The sequence below is a fragment of the Ceratotherium simum genome, chromosome 9 (assembly GCF_057802395.1).
Source record: "Ceratotherium simum simum isolate JZ-2026a chromosome 9, ASM5780239v1, whole genome shotgun sequence".
In the NCBI taxonomy this organism is placed as follows: Eukaryota; Metazoa; Chordata; class Mammalia; order Perissodactyla; family Rhinocerotidae; genus Ceratotherium; species Ceratotherium simum.
Genome location: NC_141908.1, coordinates 60,572,850 through 60,594,498, shown reverse-complemented (window position 1 = coordinate 60,594,498; position 21,649 = coordinate 60,572,850). Strand labels below are relative to the sequence as shown.

The window sequence follows — 21,649 nt, the reverse complement described above, 5'->3', positions numbered from 1 at the left end:
AGCCAACATATCCTCTTAAAGCAACATAAATTTGTTCTATATCTGATAATTAGCAACATTGTCATAAATTTCCATTTATATTCATGTCCCTTCAAAATATATTTGTATGTACATTATAGCAAAGAGAGTAAAAATAACAAGTTAGCCAATGATTCTTACAATTTATGTTTGCTTAATTTGATTTTATGTGCTAATTTCATATTATAATTCTCAGTCATCTAATTAAACTCTTGGTGATGCATCAGTCAGTGAAATTCTCTAATGCCGCTATTTGCCTACGTATAAACATTTTGGATTTAAGATTCTCTCTAACTAAGAATTAATCCAAATAAACCTATCAAAAACTGCTTTTATCATGACCATTTCCTAAAATCCTCCCATGTAGTATAAAGCCCAGACTCCTCAAACTAGAATTTAAAATTGTAGACAATGGGGCTTCAGTGGGGCCTCAACATTTCTTGCCAGTAGCACTTCCTGTGTTTTTCCATGTAAGCCCTCTCCTTACTGCCTGTTGAACTCCAAAGTCATATGCTTTCCTGCAATAGGACAGGTTAGGGCTATCAGGTCACTAGCTGCTTGGAAGCTGGGACCTAATTCAATTGTACCCGGGAGAAAAAGATCAAGAGGGTACTTGATCATAGTAACATTTACTATTTCAGAACCACCTCCTTGAGCTTCCGATGTCCCGGTAATCATAAGTAATATTAGGTCTCACGTGTCATTGACATTTTGCACCATCCTTAGAACAAGATGTTAAAATGGGGCTTGATAATGTACAATCTTTTACAAGACATGATGCTTTTCACAAGCGTGGGTGTGTTGCCATGGAGTTTAGCTAACCACTAATTTAATCACAAGCATTCTCCCTTGTCTGACTGTCACTTTATAATCTTTATATTTTTGTCAAAAAAAATGCCAAGTTATAGTGATGCTTCTTTGTGTCTTTTGTTTTGAGGTCAAGACTCCAGTTCCTAAGAATGATTTATTTTCTTCTTAATGGAAGTGTTTTTTTTGTTCCCTTCCAGAAAAACTTCAGATCTTAAAGTTAAACTAATGGTCACTCATGATTTATGTGGAGTTAACATTTGAAAGGATTAAAAAAAAGTTTCAGGGGCCGCCCGGTGGCGCAAGCGGTTAAGTGTGCGCGCTCCGCTGCAGCGGCCCAGGGTTCACCAGTTCAGATCCCGGGCGCACACCGACGCACTGCTTGGCAAGCCATGCTGTGGCAGCGTCCCATATAAAGTGGAGGAAGATGGGCACGGATGTTAGCCCAGGGCCAGTCTTCCTCAGCAAAAAAAACAGGAGGATTGGCAGATGTTAGCACAGGGCTGATCTCCTCACAATAAATAGATAAATAAATAAGTTAAAAAAAAAAAAAGTTTCAGAAATAAAATCAAAAGCCCAAACAGAGCCCCATTTGCTTTTATCATTTTCTCAAATCTAAGAGTTTGCATTGTATAGCATTTAATGAAGGCTGCCACTGAATTATAAAGTGTCTGTGTGTGTGTGTATGTGTGTGTGTGTATAAAACTCAAGGATGCTTCATACCATAACCATGTTCTCATATTGATAAGGTAGACTCCTCAAAGGATAACAGTTTAAGTAAGGTGTTGTATCATTCTTGGAAAGATCTAGTGGTTGAAAAATTCCATCAGAATCACTGTAATCATACCATATAGGTGACCATTTACTACTAAGTCCTATACTATTCACTAAGTATAGGACTTACCTGGCAGTATGTATGTGGACACTCAGCAGATGTCCAGTGGTATTTACTTTGCTATTACCTTTGCTAATCTTTAGGCATGATTACATCAAAAGTAGACAGTTTAAACTAAGGATTTGAGAGGGAAATATTTTTTCCCTATTGCTTATTGACATTGATAAATATTTAAGGTATTTGCTAAAAATAACCTTAGTCTTATATCCAGCTTAGTATAAAAGGAAAAAACACGGATTTCTGAGAAATATAGACTTGTTTTAGATATGCCTCTTCTACTATTTGACTGTATAGATGTGGACAGGTTAGTTAAAATTCTAAGCCTCAGTGTCCTTGTTTTAAAATTGAGAATATTTTATTAGGGTTTTTGTGAGTATTAAATAAGTTATATGATCTTCAGATGCATCTTATATAGTTTATTGAATGAATTGAACTGCCAATTTAGGACAAAGAGATTTATCATGCCACAAGACATGCATATAGACTATATATTCATATATTTGGTTAATTATTTATAAATTACAAAAAATTCCAATTAGATTTTTGGTATAGATAGATAATTCTTGGACTTGTGTGTGTTGACAAATATACATACATACACACACAACTAACACAAAACTACAACATTAGGATAAGAGATATGATATGGGTACAAGGGGACATCAATATTAGTATCCTTGGGTGTGTTTTGTGCAATGGAACTGAGAGTTGAAATTTGGTGAGAATTTATGCTTTTGTGTTGAGTTTTTTTGTAATCTTGAGTTAAGATTGCTGCAAGCTAGATATATCAGTAAGAAGGACACCTATGAACCTAATTAGTTCAAAGGAGTGAGTTTTATCCACATAGAAAATTTTTCTTAGGGAACATGATTGATACTTAAAGTCAGGCAGGAGATTGGAGGAAAGGTTACCAACTTGAAAAGTACATGTATATCAAGTCGACTGTTAACAACACTGTATTGTGTACTTAAAATTTGCTAAGAGGATGGAACTTAAATCTCACCACACACACACACACACACACACACACACACACACAGTAACTATGTAGAGGTAATGGAAAAGTTATTTAGTTTGACTGTGGTGATCTTTTCACAATGCATACAGACAACAAAACATCAAGTTGCATACCTTAAATATACACAATTTTTTTATGTCGAAGATATCTCAATAAAGTGGTTTAAAAAAAAAAGGGTGCAGTGACTTCCCTTGACAGTGACCATCTCCTCTTGGAGCAGAGGAATAGCCAAGACCCAGCTGAGCATGGGTAGTGGAGGAAGAATTACATAGCAAGGAATGATTAGAGGAGAGGGCTCAAGAGCAAGAAGATAATGAGGACAAGTGAGGGGAAGAGTGGTGGAGAGGTTAAGATTATGCTTAAAAATCTTCTCTACGAGGTAAGTTGAGTCACCAGAGTTAACTAGATGGGCCTACTCCCATTTCAAGATTAAACTGAAATGTACTACATCCTGTCTGCCATAACAGCATCACTGCATTGAGTGTAACATTGTTCCAGGGGACAGAAAATCACAGGTACTGAGGGAATGATCTAGGTGGTCAATAATAACCATGCAAAACTGTATTAATAATGTATTGGTTTCCTTTCTTCAACATTTTAGTCTGAGATTTATTTCTCTAAAATTTCTTCCCTGCATTTAGTATTAAACTCAGAAACATTTTTCTGTAGTGTTAGAAACTGAATTGACCATTTGCTTGTTCACTGAATTAAAAAATATTTTCCCCTTTCAGTCAATACTCACTTGCTAAATCAGACTGAGTGTACAACAGTCTAAGCAGCCATTGAGAATGGTAGTTTAAAAAATAATAACGTTTTACAATCTCATTGCTATGGACATACTGACATTTGTCACACTCCACTGATTTCTTCAGTTCTCTTCTGGCTGTAAAAGCAATGGCGAATATAATGTACATTGAGTGTGTATAGTCGTTTTCTGTTTCTTAGCAGCAGTAGCAGCAGCAGCATCTGCTCAACATCTGGCTCTTTCATGGAATGGTTGCTTGCTAGAGTTCAGATCAAGTCTTCTTATCCTTATGGTTAGCATTCAGATAGGTTTCTAGACATTACTTTGCTATTTTATTGGTATCGTTTTAAAGTCGCATGACTATTTGTTTCACAGGCTTGTTTTAGTAAAGTAGTTTCTTTGGAAAAAATGACACTTCTTTAAAAGCAATGTTCTTTTAAATACCGCTAAGACAAAGCACTCCTTAAAACATTCTTCAGCAAGATTTTTTCATGGAACATTTTAAAACCAAATTGCAGTGGAAAACCAGCATCTACATTATAGAACTTGAGAGAGTGTCACACCTTCAAATGAAAATGCTAAAGTGAAGACAGAAAATTAATGCTAAAATTAAGAAATGAAAATGACTCATGCATTTTAGAGTACACAGACTCCCAGAGAATATGTCTCTTTGATCCTTTTCAGTTATAGAGTCATGGGGGTGGATGGGAGTAATGAAGTGGAAAAACTATAAAACTGCACACAAATCAAGAGACTGAGTTTCTAGTTTCTAGATCAAACCCAATTCTCCCTACTATCTAAACGGACTTTCAGCTTTAATTCTTTATTTCTTGTTTCCCCAGTCATTCTTTCTGCCCCAGAAAAAGAGATTATCTTATATTTGTGAAAAACACTCTTTATAATTTTTTCAATACCAAATGGATGATGCCCATTTGCACCAGCCCTGTAAGTTTCCTGCTTTATTATTGTCATTTTGTTCAGTTATTTAGATACCTCATCAAAAAGAAGTTTTCATCTTGGCTGCACCTCATCATTTTTTTTTGCTAATTTAATTAGGTGGCAAGAAAGTAAAATTCTTACTTTTGAATAAAGATGGTGGATTGTCACATATATCTATTTTCTTTCCCATTGGAGACCTCCCTAAAATGATAGAAGAGTCAAATTTTTTAAAACCCACAAAATCAAAGAGAAAAAAAGAGAAGGCATTAGAGAATAGGCTATTTTAATAAATTTTTGAAATATATGAACAGGAGGAATAGTGGTAACAGAGTGACCAAGCACATGACTCCTCTTAGCAGAAGAAATGAAGCACAGTTTTCAAATTTTGAGAGAAAATGCTTCTCAATCTAGAATACTCTGTCATATTCTCAATCTAATGAGAAGAAAGAACAAAGATTTTTAGTATTTGGAGACTCAAAGATTTATGTCACATGCACACTCTCTTGGAAACTACTGGACAATGGGCTCTTTCCAGTGAAACAGGAGTATTCAGAAAAAAGGAAGTCACAGAATCCAGAAACAGGGGATCCATACCCTATGGGAGCATGGCCAAGAGAGGTCTCAGGATGACAGCTGTGTTGCAGATCTGGAGAGCAACTCATCCAGGGTTAGGCCAGAAGATAAAGAGCACCAAGACAGAGGTCTCCAGAATAAAAGGGAGAATTACTAATTGATATTTGGCAGATGTAAATGAGATTTCAGGGAAAAAATTTAGAATAGGCATAGAGAAAGTAATGGTAGTAAAAAATGAGGTACTTAATAACTTCAGGCAATTTTTTAAAATCCAGGAATGGAAATGTAATCTTCATACGCTATTTGGCCATGTAATAAGCATTATATACATGATCATAAAAATGTAAACACTGATTATTGATTAAGTTACGAGTAGTATAGAACAGTATTGAGAATTTAAGGTAGGGTAAAATGGTCAGTCAGACATGTAAAACACCTAAATCCTCATCTCCCACAGCAGGAAGTCAATAGGTAATATCCAATATCGATAAACCAAGAAATAGAAGAATAAGTATACCATTTAAAAATGTGGAGAAAAATCCCAGAAGACACTGCCAAAATATTTTAAAGTAAATGTCTCTGGTGAACAGAATATAGAGTGGGACTGAGTGAGTGAAGAAGATGCTAATTTTTATGAAAGGATTTCATATATATACACATATAATTATATATTTATAAATTAAATACATATATTTAATTTTGTGCATGATTTACTCTGACAAAAATGTTTTAAAATTAAAGGCCAAAGAACAAGAAAGAAAGAAAAATAAAAACCTTCATATTTTAGATCTTACAAAAATCATCTCCTTAAAATAGGTAGATGCTATAAATTTGAAGCCCCAATGGCTACAGGGTAGAAAACCAGGGTTGTTACTCTTTCAAATGTATTCGCTATGGAAAAAAGAAGAAAGAAAGATTTTTAAAAGTTGGGTCCATTAATGTACATTCTACAAGGAAGATTACTCTTCCCAGCAACCAAAACGACTCTGCTTTGATTGGTCGTTGGCTCCGAAGGGAACCAACCCTAAAGAAGACTGAGAGCAAATGGGTCTTTGATCTTTGATATCTGTCTATTGCTCTCATAAAAGACAGATGCAATTTCTATACTGTAAGATCATTCTGGGAACTGAAAAACATGCATAGCTGTTAAGCCCAGAGGGGTATGGACCTTAAATAAATAAGGAAGAAAAGACAGAATAACCTTTCCATCTTATTCTATATGTTAGAGTCCTCTGATTCTATGGTGGTAGCACGCTCTGTGAGTTCCTGTGTATTACAATGATTTACGTTGTGCTTGCTAAGAATTACAGGATGGTGTTTTTTTCCTCCTACTACAGACTGTTGTTGAAAATCTGCTCATTCTCTGCCTATTTACAGTGAATGTTCATTGCCTATATAATAATAATAAATAATAAATATGATTTATATAATAAAAACCAAGCTAAAAAATAAAAATCTACTCTTTGAGAATCCTGCCTACATACTCTACTTTTACTGTACCCTAGTTATTGTTTAACAGAAGATAATTTATGGAAAGTCTGTAAGAAACTGTAAAAGTCTCTGTTGTTTGCCAATATACGAGGTCCGAGTTGGAAAAAAGAAAAAGAAATAAAGTTGAACCTTGGAATTTCAACTTTAAGCTTTTACATTAATGCTGATGTTCTAAAAATGATAATGAAAAAAAGAACTTCAAGCCTTCTTGGGTTGGTCAATTCTACCAGGTATTTCTTTCCCCTGAAATTAACCGTTGCTGAGCTACTATAAAGAACAGGATTGAGCTTATCAGAGTGAGGACATATTCTGGAATGTCAAGCAGGTATTGACTTCTGAACCTGTTCTTAAATTTGGATCTGCATGAATTTCTGTTTCATTTTGATTTTTAGCATTGACAGGTCTGTATACTATATGACCTTAAAGTATTGTCCATAATGCATAAACAGTGTCTCCACTTACCTTATACTCCAGATCAAAACTATGCATAACTGCTATAGAATCAAAGTGATTCATACATCCCTCTGATCTGATAGAAATGTCAATTTTACTGATCACTGCTTCTTTGAAGACTCTAATCTAATGCTATACCTTCTCTCTATCTTAGGCTACCAAAACATAGAATTGAAGATTTTGGTTCAGTGTTTATTGTTAAAGGTCTGGAAAAACAATGTCAAAAGTTGATGCCCTGGGTCGTCTGCCCTAGCAAATTGTTGAGAGCATGTGCCGTAACCACCAGAAACTTTGAAATTAGAAGCCTTGACTCAATTACTTAAGTGTGTTAAATCACCTCCTTAACCATGCCCATTTCCACATTAGCCCTTGTCTTGATATGAGTTGGAATCTTTGTAGGGATGAAGGAAATGATTAAGAATTCAAGATTTTCTCAAGAAATTGTCCTGTTTAATCACCATTTTAAAAATGTTTTGTGAAGAAATCTTGATCTTCCAGAAAGAAGTCATCATATCTTTTTGGCCAGATCACATATGGTAAATATATCACAGAGGACATGGACTTGACATCTCTCTAGTGCTGTGGATTGATTGACATCGAATAGACTGTAACTAAGGGTGCTACTTGCCGGGCACTCACTGTAACCTAATCATGGCATGGACTCAAGCGAGTTAGATAAGGACCCTTATTGATTTTGTGAACCATTCCAGATGAAGAGCTTTTTAATAGTGTTTCACACCACATTATTGTGTCACAGGGCATTTTAATTGCATCTGAAACACCTGCTGAAACTCTACAGCAGTGCGCCTCAATACAGATGGACTGCGTTTACCTCAGTTGAGTTGAGGAATTCGCAGAAAAGCACCTAACGTGAGGTGTCACTCTAGCATGCAACAACTCTCTAGCAAGAAAATCCAGACCACTGAGAATTCCCTGAAAATAATTCATGGGAAAAATTGGCCTAGGGCAGTTTTCTTTCTTTCTTTTTTTTTTAGGGCAGTTTTTTTATTGTTTAGCATGTCATTCCATGTTTAAAATCAGAAACCCATCTCGTTGAATTACTTGCCCTGTTTGCCTCAATTAGGAGCAGGTAAGGACTTAGAAGCAAAAATATGTCAAGAATTCCGTCTGTGACTGTGCAGTGAGACTATGATGGGATCCTGGGACAGGCTCTGTGCTTGATCTATATTTTCAATAATCAAAAATTCAAATGAGTGAGCATAGCACTAGTGCCGTGTGGATCTGCCAGGATGATGCTCTTTTGCAAAGGAGCTGCTATTTGGAGCATCTCTTCTAGGGCCAATTTTTATTGATTTTTCATCTACATTCTAGGAAATCATGAGAGCTATGTCTTTATTAGTTCTGAAAGAAAGATAAAATAGAGACAGAGAGAAGGGAACAGAAGGAAGGAAAAAGGGAAGGAAGGGAGAGAGGGAGGAAATATTTTCTGGTCAGTATTTTTATATCTATTATATTATTCCTTCCTCTCTGGAGTTAGTGGCATTATTTATTATTATACATGCTGAGGGTATTGGTATAAATTGTACAAAAATTTGTAGTGCTTTTGTTAAAATGTACTTTTCAGAACAGTAAAATTATGACTCACGCAAATACAAAAACACATGCCAAGTTTTTGTTTAAATCATTAATAGTGAGGGAACCATAAGAAGTTACGACTGGTTCAAAAAGCATTGAAGAAGCTAGGTGTACACAGAATGTTCCAATAAGATTGCTGGGCTAAATGCACAACTGGCTAATGTCTAATGAGGTCTTAAAATTGTGAGGTTGTCTGTTCCACCAGATAAAATTTTTTTTCATTTCTGTCAGATGAAAATCTACAAGTGCAATGAACAAATAGCTTCACTAAATCCGTCTCCTTTAATCAATAGCAAGCAGTGAGGTGAACTAAGTACACTTCTCTAGGTAACCCTTGGTTGGTTTTGCCCCAGTATGACAGAGAAGACATGCCACCCACCTTTCGGCCTTATTTCCAAATCTCAGAAAAAATTTTTTGGCACTTTCTGGTTACTGTGTATTATGCTTTAGGGACTGTGTGCTGTTGGATCTATTCCTTGCCCTATCCCTGCTCTACTCTGTATCATCACAGCTGAATTTCCCAGGCTCCTGTGTCAACTGGCATCTGGCTGGATTTGGCCAATGGCAGATACTGTCAGGAGATTGCAGGGTAGGTGAGGAGGAAGAGAAAAGCCAGGGTATTTGCCTCTAGGAAGCCTTCCTTGCATCAGCTATGTCTCTTCTAAAGTTCCAGATGCCCGTGATAGGCCCACTGGTGCTCCTTTCTTCTGTAGGAATCCCCAAAGCTCCTAGGTTCTGGGGACGCTGCCTCTTTTCCTGCAGTTGCTTATAAGGGGGATTTCCACTAATCCTCTGGTTGTCTTCCTGTCTTCCATCAACCCAGTAATCAATTCCAGGAATTAAATCCTCAGTTTTAAATGTTCAGAGTTGTTTTGTTTTCTTAGTTAGACCTTGACTAATTCATTTGAGAGTGTTTTATTTATTTTTGATTCCTATTGTTAAGCTATACTATATTTGGGACTCAGTAGTTTACACTAGTGATGATGCCTTCTCAAAACTGCTTCTGTCAATGTCAACATAACATTCCTAAGATCTCGTAAGGAAAGAATTATTTCCAACAATCCTGAGAGAGCACGTATATAAAAGTTACGTTTCTACAGAGGCAGAGGAAACTCTGTAAAATCAAACATGAATTTTTTGTTGTCCAATTTTGTCTTGAGACCCAGGGTATTCATATACACATGGAGAGGGATAAAGAGAGAATCTTTCAAATTAGAATGCTAAAATAATTTTTCTAGTACATACAACAACCTTTACAATAAAAGCTGTCTTCTCAATCAATTCATTTCAACTCAGTTTGGTTGCTTATTACGCCACCAATTACATCCCCACAGAAGTATTGCTCTTTCAAGAGACTCTTCGTTAATTGACCCCAAGTTTCCTATCTCTGAGTGTCAAGAGTAACAGAAGGACTTCTGTACTTCTCTGCTCTCTGATAGCATTTTGATGGTATCTGCCACGGAAATGTTCCTGCTTTTAGGTTTTCTTATGTTGTGTAATCTGTTTTAATTGGAAAAATTCCATGTTGACTTTTCTATCCATAGTTTTATTTTTTTGTATGCATATTTCTTTAAAAATCTATTTTTATATGATTTTCCTTCTCTGCTAGTGTATTTTTGAAGGCTGTTGGTTTATGGTACTGCATTAATTAAATGTCCCAAGCCCACTTTTAAACATTCCTTTGTTATTTTTGGTGGAACTAGTGCTGAGGTTGCTTTACTCAGATAACACAGTAATAGACTTTGCTGGTTTTCAGCCCCTTATTGCTGAACCCTCAGTTTCATAGCGTTATTTGCACACACACACACCAGGCTCTTGTCTACTTGTTTTCATTCTTTTAAACCACGTTCTAATTTGACTTTTGTAGACTTACTCAATATCCTTTTCCCCTTTCTCTGATTTTGCAAAAAATGTGATAAATTCAGCCGTTATAGTTCACCCTACTCTTATATTTTATACTATTTTTCCCATATCTCCCTTTCTCTTTTTCATGTAATATATATTTCCTTTTGTGTGTCTACCTCAAATCTGAAACATATGTAGCTGTTTTCAGTCAGTTTAATACGTCAGCATGGAACACTCGATGAACAGGTGTATATTTAGTTATCATGTGTAATTTTCTTTCCCTTGGCTTCACCATGTGTCTAAAAGAGACTAGAACAACTGGAGTTCAACATAACCATCAACTCATGATTGGAATACTTTGTGCCCTTTCAAAGTCTTTCTTTGCTTCCAATTCAAGATGAATTTTGGCATCTTGTTATTTTTCAGTCATTTAAATTTGTCATGGTCAGTGATTCCAAAGCTACCAAGTAAAGGATCTGACCTGAATTAAGTCACTTGTCTTGTGAGCAATATATTGAACATTCACTTTAATAGGAGATTATATCATTAAAATTCTTTTTATTACTATCAAAAAAACAGAAGTCGGTTTCCCAGAAGTAAATAATCTTAACGGTTTAGTTCTTTTTCGTTCTTCCTTCTTTAGTATATTTCTAAATAATATGCTTTTACTATTTCTTGATTTATCAATTTCAGACTTTATCAGTTGACTTCCATAATGATAGTAGAGGAAATAGCTCTTGCCCATTAACTTCACCAACTTCCTTACTCTTACCTTCTCAAAAGAGTTATATTGTAGGTTATTTTATTTTTAAGTCACTAGTGTTTATAGCAGTGTGATTTATAAGTATTATTCACTTGTCAATCAAGGAGTATCCATCAAGTGACTGTTTCCTATCTTGTGTAAACTTTTTCTTCCTCCTTGATTTCATGATTATTGTATTTTTTCATATATAAATTTTATAATTTTATGAATGCCCAACTTATTTATCAAAACAAAGTTCCAAACATTCTATCAGTTCCATTGTTCATCAGTTCCATTTTTTCCATCCTACTTCCTTTCCTCGGCACTCCTACTTCAATCCAGGCTGGTTAGTTCCCAGGATGGGCATATATCTCTTATTCAGAGAATTCCCTTCTTCACTTATCTGTATTGGATTTCCTGTAACGTCCTTGTTTAGGTGAAATGCATCTCACAGTGACTTCCTGAAAGAGTGCATGGAAAGTCAAATTTTGGGAGTCATTGAATATCTGAAAATGCCTTTAATCATTCTTTAAACTTGATTGATAGTTTGGCTGAGTATAGAATTCTACATTGGCCCCAGGGCAAGCTCTATAATGTACAGGACCCAATGGAAAATGAAAATGTGGGGACTCACCTTCAAAAATTGTTATGAATTTCAAGTTGATGACGGCAGACCCCTAAACCAAGTGTGGGATCCTTCTAAGCCAAAGGTCTTATGTGACTACCAGGTCGCATGCCCATGATATTGACCCTAGTGGGACCTTTCAAAGTGGAGGTTCTTAGTTCCGGAAAATGACATTTTCTTTGACAATTTCCTCTATTCTCAATGTCTAGAACTTTTGTGGATGAATCTCTTCTCTTATTTTTCTCAGAGGTTTTTTTTTTTTTTTAATGTTTTTCTTTGGTCTCTGTATTGTTTCCATTTCCTCCATGTTTCTTTATTTTGTTTGTATTTGTCTATGTCTTTCATGTTGGAAGTTTTCCTTCAGTTCCTGCTCACCATCGACAGGCCATTAAAATTGAAAAGTGAGTTAGAATCTGAAAAGTGATTAGAATCTCTCCGTGCATAGGCGGTGCTTGTCACCTGCTGGTCTTCACTGGAGGGTAGGCAAGCTGTGAACTGTTTGTTTTCAAAATTTCATTTCTCTGGGGGTCTTCAATCTCTCCCACAGTGAATCCCCCAATCTCCATTCTGTAAGAAGGAAGGAGAAAGGAACCTGTGGAATCATCACTCAGCATGCTGAATTTCATTTAATCCCCCCGTTTTCTATCTGACAGTCACTCCCGCCTCATTTCCAGGTTTCCTATGAGGACAGGTGAGGGTAGTTCCCTGCTACTTGGGGTGGTGAAAGAAATCTGAAATGACTAAAAAGATTTTTACTTATAACAGATGCCTCCGTTATAAGATCTTTGGTGTCCCTACCTCCTGAGCTGCTTTGAGGTTCTGTGGAGATTAACTGTCTTGATTCTCTCTGTGATCACCCTTTGAAAGCACTTGAGTTTGTTTCTCTTTCTTGGTATCTTGCTAAGTCAGTTACATATTTCACTATTTAATTTTTCAAAAAATGTGTGTAAACTTTTCTGTGCTATTATTTTCTTTTCTGCTCTTTCTCCTTGTAGCTTTTTTACCTTTTCAATCCCTTTATGTTATATGAATGACATTTCGGGGGCGAACAGTAATAAAGCCATTTTTTAATCCATCAGGTTTAAATGCCAACCATAAATCCCCTTTTGCCTATTTCTTTTTCTTTTTTATAATTTTTAAAATTATACCACATATTCTCTTACCCAGTTAGTATCAGCCATCCCCCATAAACACCCCTTTCAAGAGTCAGCCTCCTCCAGCATGAAAGTGGTAATTTGGTCTCATGGCTCTCCTGCATTTCCTACGAAACAGCTGATCTGCAGCATTTTGTGCAGTTTCCTGTGTTTTCTGGCCCTGCCATGATCACTAACGCCGATCCTTACAGAAAACTGGAAGCAGCTCCCCAGTCAATGTGTTGCTCCTCTCCATGAATGCCAGGAAAAGGATGGATGTAATTAGGGTGAGCCCGCACTGACTTTAAAGCCCTGTCTCTACAGTCTTTTTAACACTCCTATAGGACTGTACTGAAGGTCTCTGGCACGAGGGGATGGCGTTGTAAGGAGGAGCAATAAAAGTTAGGCAAAAAGGATTGCACAGTCAAAATGAGTAATTTGAGGAGCAATTAATAATGGGAGTGTTTACAGTTGTGGGAAGAGTGTAGAGAACTACCTAGGGTAACTCAGTATCTCTGGGCTGGTAACATGGGGCTCCAGGGATGTGTTATCCCTGATGTGCGAAAGAGAGAGAGAGAGAGAGATTGAGAGAGAGAACTCTGTAGAGAGGGTTGCCTGAGAGGAGACCTTCTGTTGGGGGGGGTGCGGTGACCCTCCAAGAGAAGAAAAGAATGATATGCTGACTTCACTCTTCTTCCTTCCTCCTATCTCCTGCTGATGGTCCCTATTTGTGAAACCCAACTGGACGCCTGATGTATTCTCTACAAGTCTCTCTCTCTCAGGATCTGGAGCAATAAGTGAAGATATTTAGCACAGAGTGGGTACCTGATTTCAGTACTAAATATGAGTTTTCCAGTGTCCAAGAGAATGACATGAGATGTTAAACTGTTCTTCAGTGGGTCTGCTATGTGTGCACCCTATTCCTAAACTGTCTTCCTTGGTTTAAATAAATATCTTACTAGTAAGTGAAGGTCACTGATTTTTCTTCATCAGAACACATAGATTTAAAGATATATATAAAATATATAAAAATATGCTTAAATGTACATATAGTTAATATATAAATATATTATACATATAAAACCATAAATATATTTATATATATTTTATAAACATAAATATATTGAAATCTAATGCATATTTAAATATGTGTTTAAATATATCTGTTAAACATATATTATGCATAACATTTTAAAGAAAATCCTTGAGTCCACATATCCCAGAGTATTTCAGGGGTAACAGTGACCAGGCACAAATGATTGATTCCTTCTTTAGAATCAATATGGTCTTATTGTTCTTTTGCCTCCAAGAAGGAAAAATGACCTTGAAAGCATTTCTAACTATTTGAGTGTTTGCGTCTTTGTACTTAAAAAGAATTCTTCAACAAGCTGGGAATTATGCAATATCTATTTCTGTAATAAAAAGTTAATACCTGTTAAAGTGATAAATAGTGTACCTAAATTGTGATTTGGGGAGAAGAAGGAGATAATTATATATTCCTTTGTACGTAAACAAACAGACAAACAAACTTTTCCATCACATATTCTTCACTTCAGTGAGATTATTTTGTGCCTTTGAATATGGAATGTAAACATATTTTAAAGGCTAATAATATTTGCCATGCTATTGATCTCATTTTTTCTGATGATGCCAACTGTTTGGGAAATTATTTATACCATAAAATAAAGGCATCATGGAGCATTACAACGATAACATTTGCCTATGTGGAAGAAAAATGTATTTAAAAGACTTTAAATGTATAAGCCTTGCTTCTTAGACTAAGGTTAGGATTTAATTTCCTAAGCATTGACTTCAGAGTAGACAGGACAATTTAATCATTTAATGACTTCTTATTATGACTTTTTATTGTTAGGCTCAGAGGCAAGCAGGACCGACTGAAAAATGACATAGATTCTTGTTCTGACAGTCCCTATTGGTGTGCTTTCGTGCACTCCTATGTATGGCCATATTTTAATGTAATGTTAACATCTGCTGTAGATATTCTTTTAGCTTTACTTCTTCTTAGTATGGTGCTCTTACAACCATACCCTTTTCACTTTTGTATTTCAATCGGTTTACAAATGGGGACATTGATAGGAATAGAATGATTACCAATTCTTTTTTTAAATTTCATTTACTAATTTATTATTCATGCTCTGTAGCATTAGGGATATCCTGGGCATTTTATATTCTATAATTGATAAAGACATGCATAGACATATGATTTTTCAGCATAAGAACATTCTTAGTTATGTAGGTGGTCCTCTTGCAAGACTGGGTCATGTAGCAATATCTTAAAAGGTAACTTTATAGTATTTGAAATACTTGATTATGTAAACTACATCATTTTATATTGAGTATTTTTCATTTGGAAAGTGGCAGTTCTATATTTGAATTAAAAAATACTCAATCATTTTCTACAGCTCAGTACTCTTTGTTCAAAGGTAGAAATTGTTTCTCCTCTGCAACTGCTTGATTGAATCACAGAGCCAATCAATTATTTTTAAAGATGATGTTTCTATTTTCATTTCTGTCTTCAAGTGTTCTGATCTTTAGAGGTAAGGAAGTCCCTCCAAAAAGCTGAGCAGATCAAAGTCTGTTCAGTACATAATATTCAGGCTGATTTTAAAAGTCTTTTGAATTATCAAAGATTAGTGCCATTCTCTTTGAGATAATATCATTATGAGTTTAGTGTTGTGTTAGATTTTTTCATGTCTTTGATAGTATGTTCAGAATTTTAAGTATTTTAATAAAATGTATGAAAAATGAAGATATATAACAGAAACATCTATTTAGCATATATCCTTTTTCTATCTCAAATTACTGATTATATATTTCAGTTCGCAATTGATAATTTGATAAGTGCGTACATATGTACCCACCTATGAAACCATCACCACAGTGAAGAAAATTAACGTTTCCGTTACCCTCAAAAGTTTCCTTGAGCCCCTTTGTAATCCTTCCCTTCTTGTTCTCCCTCATCCCTACCTTCCCCATTCCCAGGTAACCATTGATCTGCTTCCTGTCACTATGAGGATAGTTTGCATTTTCTAAAATTTTACACAAATGGAATCATACAGGATGCACTCTGACTTCACTCAGCATAATTATTGGAGATTCACTTATGTCATTGTGTGTATCAATAGTTCTTTCCTTTTATTGCTGAGTGGAACTTGTTTAGATGGTATGCCCCAGTTTGTTTTCTATTTACATGTTGATGAACATTTGGGTTGTTTCCAGTTTGGGGCTGTTACAAAGAAAGCTGCTGTGAGCATTCATGTGCAAGTCTTTGTAAGGACATATATTTCCTTTTCTCTCCATCAAAGAATACAATGGCTGACTCATATAGTAGATGCATGTTTCACTTTTTAAGAAATTGTTTTCCAAAGTGATGGTAACTACTTACATTCCCAACAGCAGGGTCGGGTAGTTCCAGTTGCTTCGTATCTTTTCCAACATTTGGTATTATCAGTTATTTTAATTTTAGCCATTCTAATAGATGTTTGATTGTATCTTATTATTGTTTTAATTTGAATCTTTTCTAATGAATAGTGATTTCAAGAATCTTTTCATGTTTGCCATGAATATAACTTTTTTGGTGAAGAGTCTGTTCAGATCATGTGCAGATTCTATATTGAGATGTTTGTCTTATTATTACTGAGATTTACAAGTTCTTTATCTGTTTTGAATACAAATCCCTTGTCAGACATATGATTCACAAATATTTTCCCCCAGTGTATGGCTTGTCTTTTCATTCTTTAAACAATGTTTTTGAAGAACAGGAATTCTTAATATTGATGAAGTTCAACTTCTTTTTTTTTTGAACAGTGTTTTAGGTGTTGTATCTAAGATATCTTTGGCTGAACCAAGATCACAAAGAAGATTTTCTCCTATGTTTTCTTCTGGAAAGTTTATAGTTTTAGGATATACATGCAGATCTGTGATCCATGTATGGATCAAAATTCCTTTTACATGTAGATATTTCTATTGATGCAGCACTATTTGGTAAAGGCTACCCTTTCTCCACTAAATTATCTTTGCACCTTTTTCCAAAATCAATTGACTATATACTTGTGGGTCTCTTTCTAGACTGTATATTCTCCTCCATTCATCTATTGGCCTATCTTAGTGTGAGTAATATACTGTATTATTGCTCTTTATACTATACTAAATACTGTAGCTTTAAAATAAGTCTTGAAGTCAGGTAGTGTAAATCCTCCATCTTTGTTCTTTGTGTTAAATTTGTTTTGACTATTCTAGGTCCTTTGCATTTTTATATGAATTTTAGAATCAGCATGTCAATCAGCAATTGATGTTGGATTTATCAAATGCTTTTTGAGTATTTATTGAGGTGATTATATAGCTTTTCTTCTTTAGTTTCTTAATATAGTGAATTACACTGAATAATTTTTCAGTCTTATAACAACTTCCCATTCCTAGGATAAATCTCTTTTATGATGTACTATCCTTTTATATATCGATGGATTTGGCTTCCTAAAATGTTAAGAATTTTTACATCTATGTTCATTGATAGGTTGTTGCTGCTGCTGCTTCTCTTTGTAATGTTTTCATCTGGTTTTGTTATGAGAGTAATTTTGACCTCCTAGAATAAGTTGGGATTATTCTTCTGGAAAAGTTTGTATGGAATAGGTATTATTACTTCCTTAAATATTTGTTAGAATTCACCAATGAATTTATCTGGGCCTGAAGTTTACTTTGTGTGAAAGTTTTTAACTACAAATTCAGTTTATTTCTTTTTGAGATTTGGTAGCTTGTGTCTTTTAAAGAAACTGTTCATTTTATCTCAGTTGATCTTATTGGCATACTGTTGTTTATATTATTTTTTGCTTAATAATAACTGTTTTAACATCTTTGCCTACTGATTCTATCATCTTTGTCATATTTGGGTCAATATCTGCTGATTGATTTTTGTCCTCATTGTGGGTCAATTTCCCTGCTTCTTTGCATGCCTTGTAATTATAGGCTGATAAACCAATCTGGAAAACATCATGTACAAAAAATTGAAATTATAACAGAGCCAGAGAAATTTCAATGTTGTTAGTGAGGAATAAATGAAGTGTGGTTTAGTTTCTAAGTAGGGAGAGATCACAATGGAGAGGAGTCTGGGAATCTTCAAAGGACTTGTGATATAGATGTGCCTACACTGGGCAGATATGCCTGGTAACTAATAATGATTCAGACAGGTAAAGATGGTAGAGATGTGGGAGAAAGGAATTTCAGTAAGAGAGAAGAGCTTGAATCTAGGATGATGTGAGACTATTTGAGGAACAAGTGACTAAATTAGTTTGCTTGGAAAGTAGAGTGTACGTAAAAGAAGTAATGGGAAATGTATGCATTTCAACATTTGACCACATTATTTGCACATGTATACCATCCGCAGAGACTGCAAATATCTTGAAGTCAAGTACTGTGGTGCACACACAGGTGCTCATACATTATATATGTATATATGTGTGTGTATATGTATCCTTATATGAGCATTCATATATATTCTTATATATATCCATATACATACTGTTTTACACAGCCCTAAGGGCAGTAATAAGTGCTAAATAATTATTTATTTAATGACTTGGGTTTTTAACATCTTTTGGCAATCTAGTTTCTTTATAAATAGTTGCTCTATGCTGTTTGATAGAACAGCTGTTAACTTGTTTTGCTACGAAGCAGAGTAGCCAGTGGAATCTCCATCCACAGATTGTTGAGCTAGATTAGAAACTGCTCAGGTTAGAGCATCAAGTACATGTACTTAACCTAAGCTTTGGAAACCCGAACAACATACCTATGAGTGCTAGTAAAGACGCTGATTTTTACTCAGCTTGCCTACTCTGATGAAAGAAGTCAAATCATTATTAAAAAGAGTCTTTATTAACTTAAGGAAACCTGTTTATTTTATGCACATGACTTTGTGATTTCTTCTTCAGTTCTGAGAATTTGTCCATAGGATGGCTTAGGAATTAAGTAAATAGTCCATAGTTATCTTCCTTAAGAAATTACAAGTTTGTACACATATATGCAGTAAAACCTTAACACTTTGAAACCCATCAGTTTAGAATGTATGATAAGTTGAAAATGATTCGTGAAGATGTTTGGCCTTGTATTATCTATAAAAAAGGTGAAATAATAGCCTAAATAAGATTGTTGGAGATTATTGTATGCTTAAATTGATTACAGAGAGGAATTCACAATTGAAAGAATAATTATGTAAATTATTCCATTAACCCACTGTTCTAATTATGAACAATCTTTTTATAATACAAAAGTTTTCCTTTTTGTATAAATAGAAATTTGTACTCACTAAAGGAAATTTGGTGTATATAGGCAAAGGAGATAAAGGAGAAAGAAGTCCTAGTAACCCAAAAATATATATTTCCTTCCAGTCTTTTTGGGTTGATATACTGAGTTTAGGGGTGTGTGTGTGTGTGTGAATGGGTGGCTATGATTTTACAGAGTTATAACCATATCTAAATAGATTTTCTAATTGGGTGGTAAAATCTTTTTGGAGTATTCTTTTCAGAGCAATTTCTTGTGTCAGATTATAGTTTTATACCACTATTAAGATATAACAATTCATAACATTTGTTGTTTTTAAACCACATCTAGATGTCTCTGTGAAAGGGCTTATTCATTTTGCGAGTATCAGGGCCCCTTGATGTCACAGGTTTCATCAGGTATGGTCTGCCAATGGGATGATTCCCAGGGGAAAAACTGCAGGCTGTCAGGAGTTAGGAAGTGCACCTGTGGAGAGTTTCTCAGGGGCATCCTCTCTCATTTTACATGAAGATTTCTTTATTCCTGAGTTCTTTATTTTGATTCATTTCTTATTCATTTGATTAATCAGTTAGGATTGGATTTGGTGACATATAAAAGAAATCTCAAAATAATAGTGGCTTATTTTTTTCTATTGTTTCTCTTGCCCGGTCAGATGTGGTGTTAGAAAAGATGTTGCTAAGACCGATGTCGAAGAGCGTACTGCCTATGTTTTCTTCTAGAACTTTCACAGTTTCAGGTCTTACATTCAAGTCTTTAATCCATTTGGTACTGCAATAAAAAAAAAAAAGTTAAAAAAAAAAAAAAATAGTGGCTTAAACGCAACACTTTTTGTTCTCTCATATAAGTTCTGAGGTAGGTGATTTCATTCAGGTAGATTCACAGCATGGGATCCAGGCCACTTCCATCGTCTTTCTCTGCCATTCTTAGAGGGTGACTTCCTTCTGCCGGGATACCTCGTGATTCTAGATGGCTGCTGGGCCTTCAGACAGTTCCACTCCATTCCAGTCAGTAAGAAATAGGCAAGGGATAAAAAAAGAGCTCCTCCCAGTTGAGTTAGCCCTCTTTAAAATAATTGTTCTGAAAGTCTAACTCGGCAACCTCCACTTATATCTCATTGACCAGAATGCAGTCACATGACCATACTAGCTTCAAGAGAGCCTGGGAAATGTAGTTTCTTAATGGAAATAATTGCTAACTAAACAGTAGAGATCAGTTATTCACAAAGAAGGGAGGCAACCTTCTGAAGTATTTATTGTTTTTAAAACCAGATCATACAACCAAGTACAACCAAGCTGTACTCAAGTAATTTTCACAAGAAGGATATATGAGTGGTATATTTTTAAGTCAGTGCAGAGCTGTGAAACTCTTACTTTCACACATAAATAGCAATTTGACTAAGTATAATGTGCTGGGTCATAAGTATTACAAAAATCTCAAAATGCTCTATCTGTTGTTCCATCGTCATCACATTCAGTGTTTTAGGCAAGCCTCAAAGCCAGGCTTAATTTTTCCTTTCTAAGTAACCTGTTTAAGTTGTTATTTTTGTTTTGTTTTGCTGTGCTGGTTCTATACTAATAAGACTTATTTATTGTTACATAAAATTTATTTTGCAATATTGTTGCCTATATTTTATTATATAAAAGTATGTGGTATAAAAAATGATTGTTTATAGCTTCCTAAATAATAAGTTTTAATCTAGGTGTGGCTTTTTTCCATGGAGAAATACAATGTTTCTTATGGATGGAGGAATGTCAAATACCTTTGCTGAAATTTTTAACTTGTCTCTACACCCTAAGTCTTGGTATTGGAAATCATCCAAAGTAAATTTTCAGAAAATCAGCTACACTATCTCTAAGATAGTGCCTAAAAGTAGATATACTCCATTTATCTGAGATACTTTTGCTCAGGAATGGAATTAAATTCTATCTGCTGACTTAAGAAAATGGATAATTGTCCTCACATCGTTTATCTATAAAATGTAGAGAGTAAGGAGTATAAGAGAGTTCCTTCTCTGCCTGGTATAGGGCAGTATCTTTAGAAACATTTGGTTTATAATTAACGCATAGAAGTTTCTAAAAGTGTTAGAAAATTATTGAGGTAATTAGTATTGTCTGACTACATGAGATATCTATTGCTGCTTAAAAAATTATCCCCAAATTTATTGGCTTAAAACAATAACATTAACTATGTCACAGTTTCTGTGAGTCAGTAATCCAGATATGGCTTAGCTGAGCCTATGTTTTACAATTACACAGAGAGTTAGGACACATCATCCCATGGGCAAAAACAAGAGAAAATATTTTACAGATTTGATTCAGGTGAAAAACGATTGCAGTAAAAACACTAAGCATACATACATGTATTCTTTTTCTCATCTCAATTATATTTTCTTGGGAATTTTGCTTTTCACTTTTGGTTTTTTTGCTATACACAATGAACAATTGCTAGAGTCGCTGTCAAAAGATCATCCTTTAA

General features: G+C 34.9%; 1 protein-coding gene across 2 annotated transcripts in view; it reads left to right on the top strand.

The window, feature by feature from the left end:
• The window catches only part of PDE1A (phosphodiesterase 1A), a 322,799-nt gene that overhangs the window by 202,535 nt on the left and 98,615 nt on the right, over positions 1–21,649 (top strand). The gene's annotated exons all lie outside the window — the stretch shown is intronic.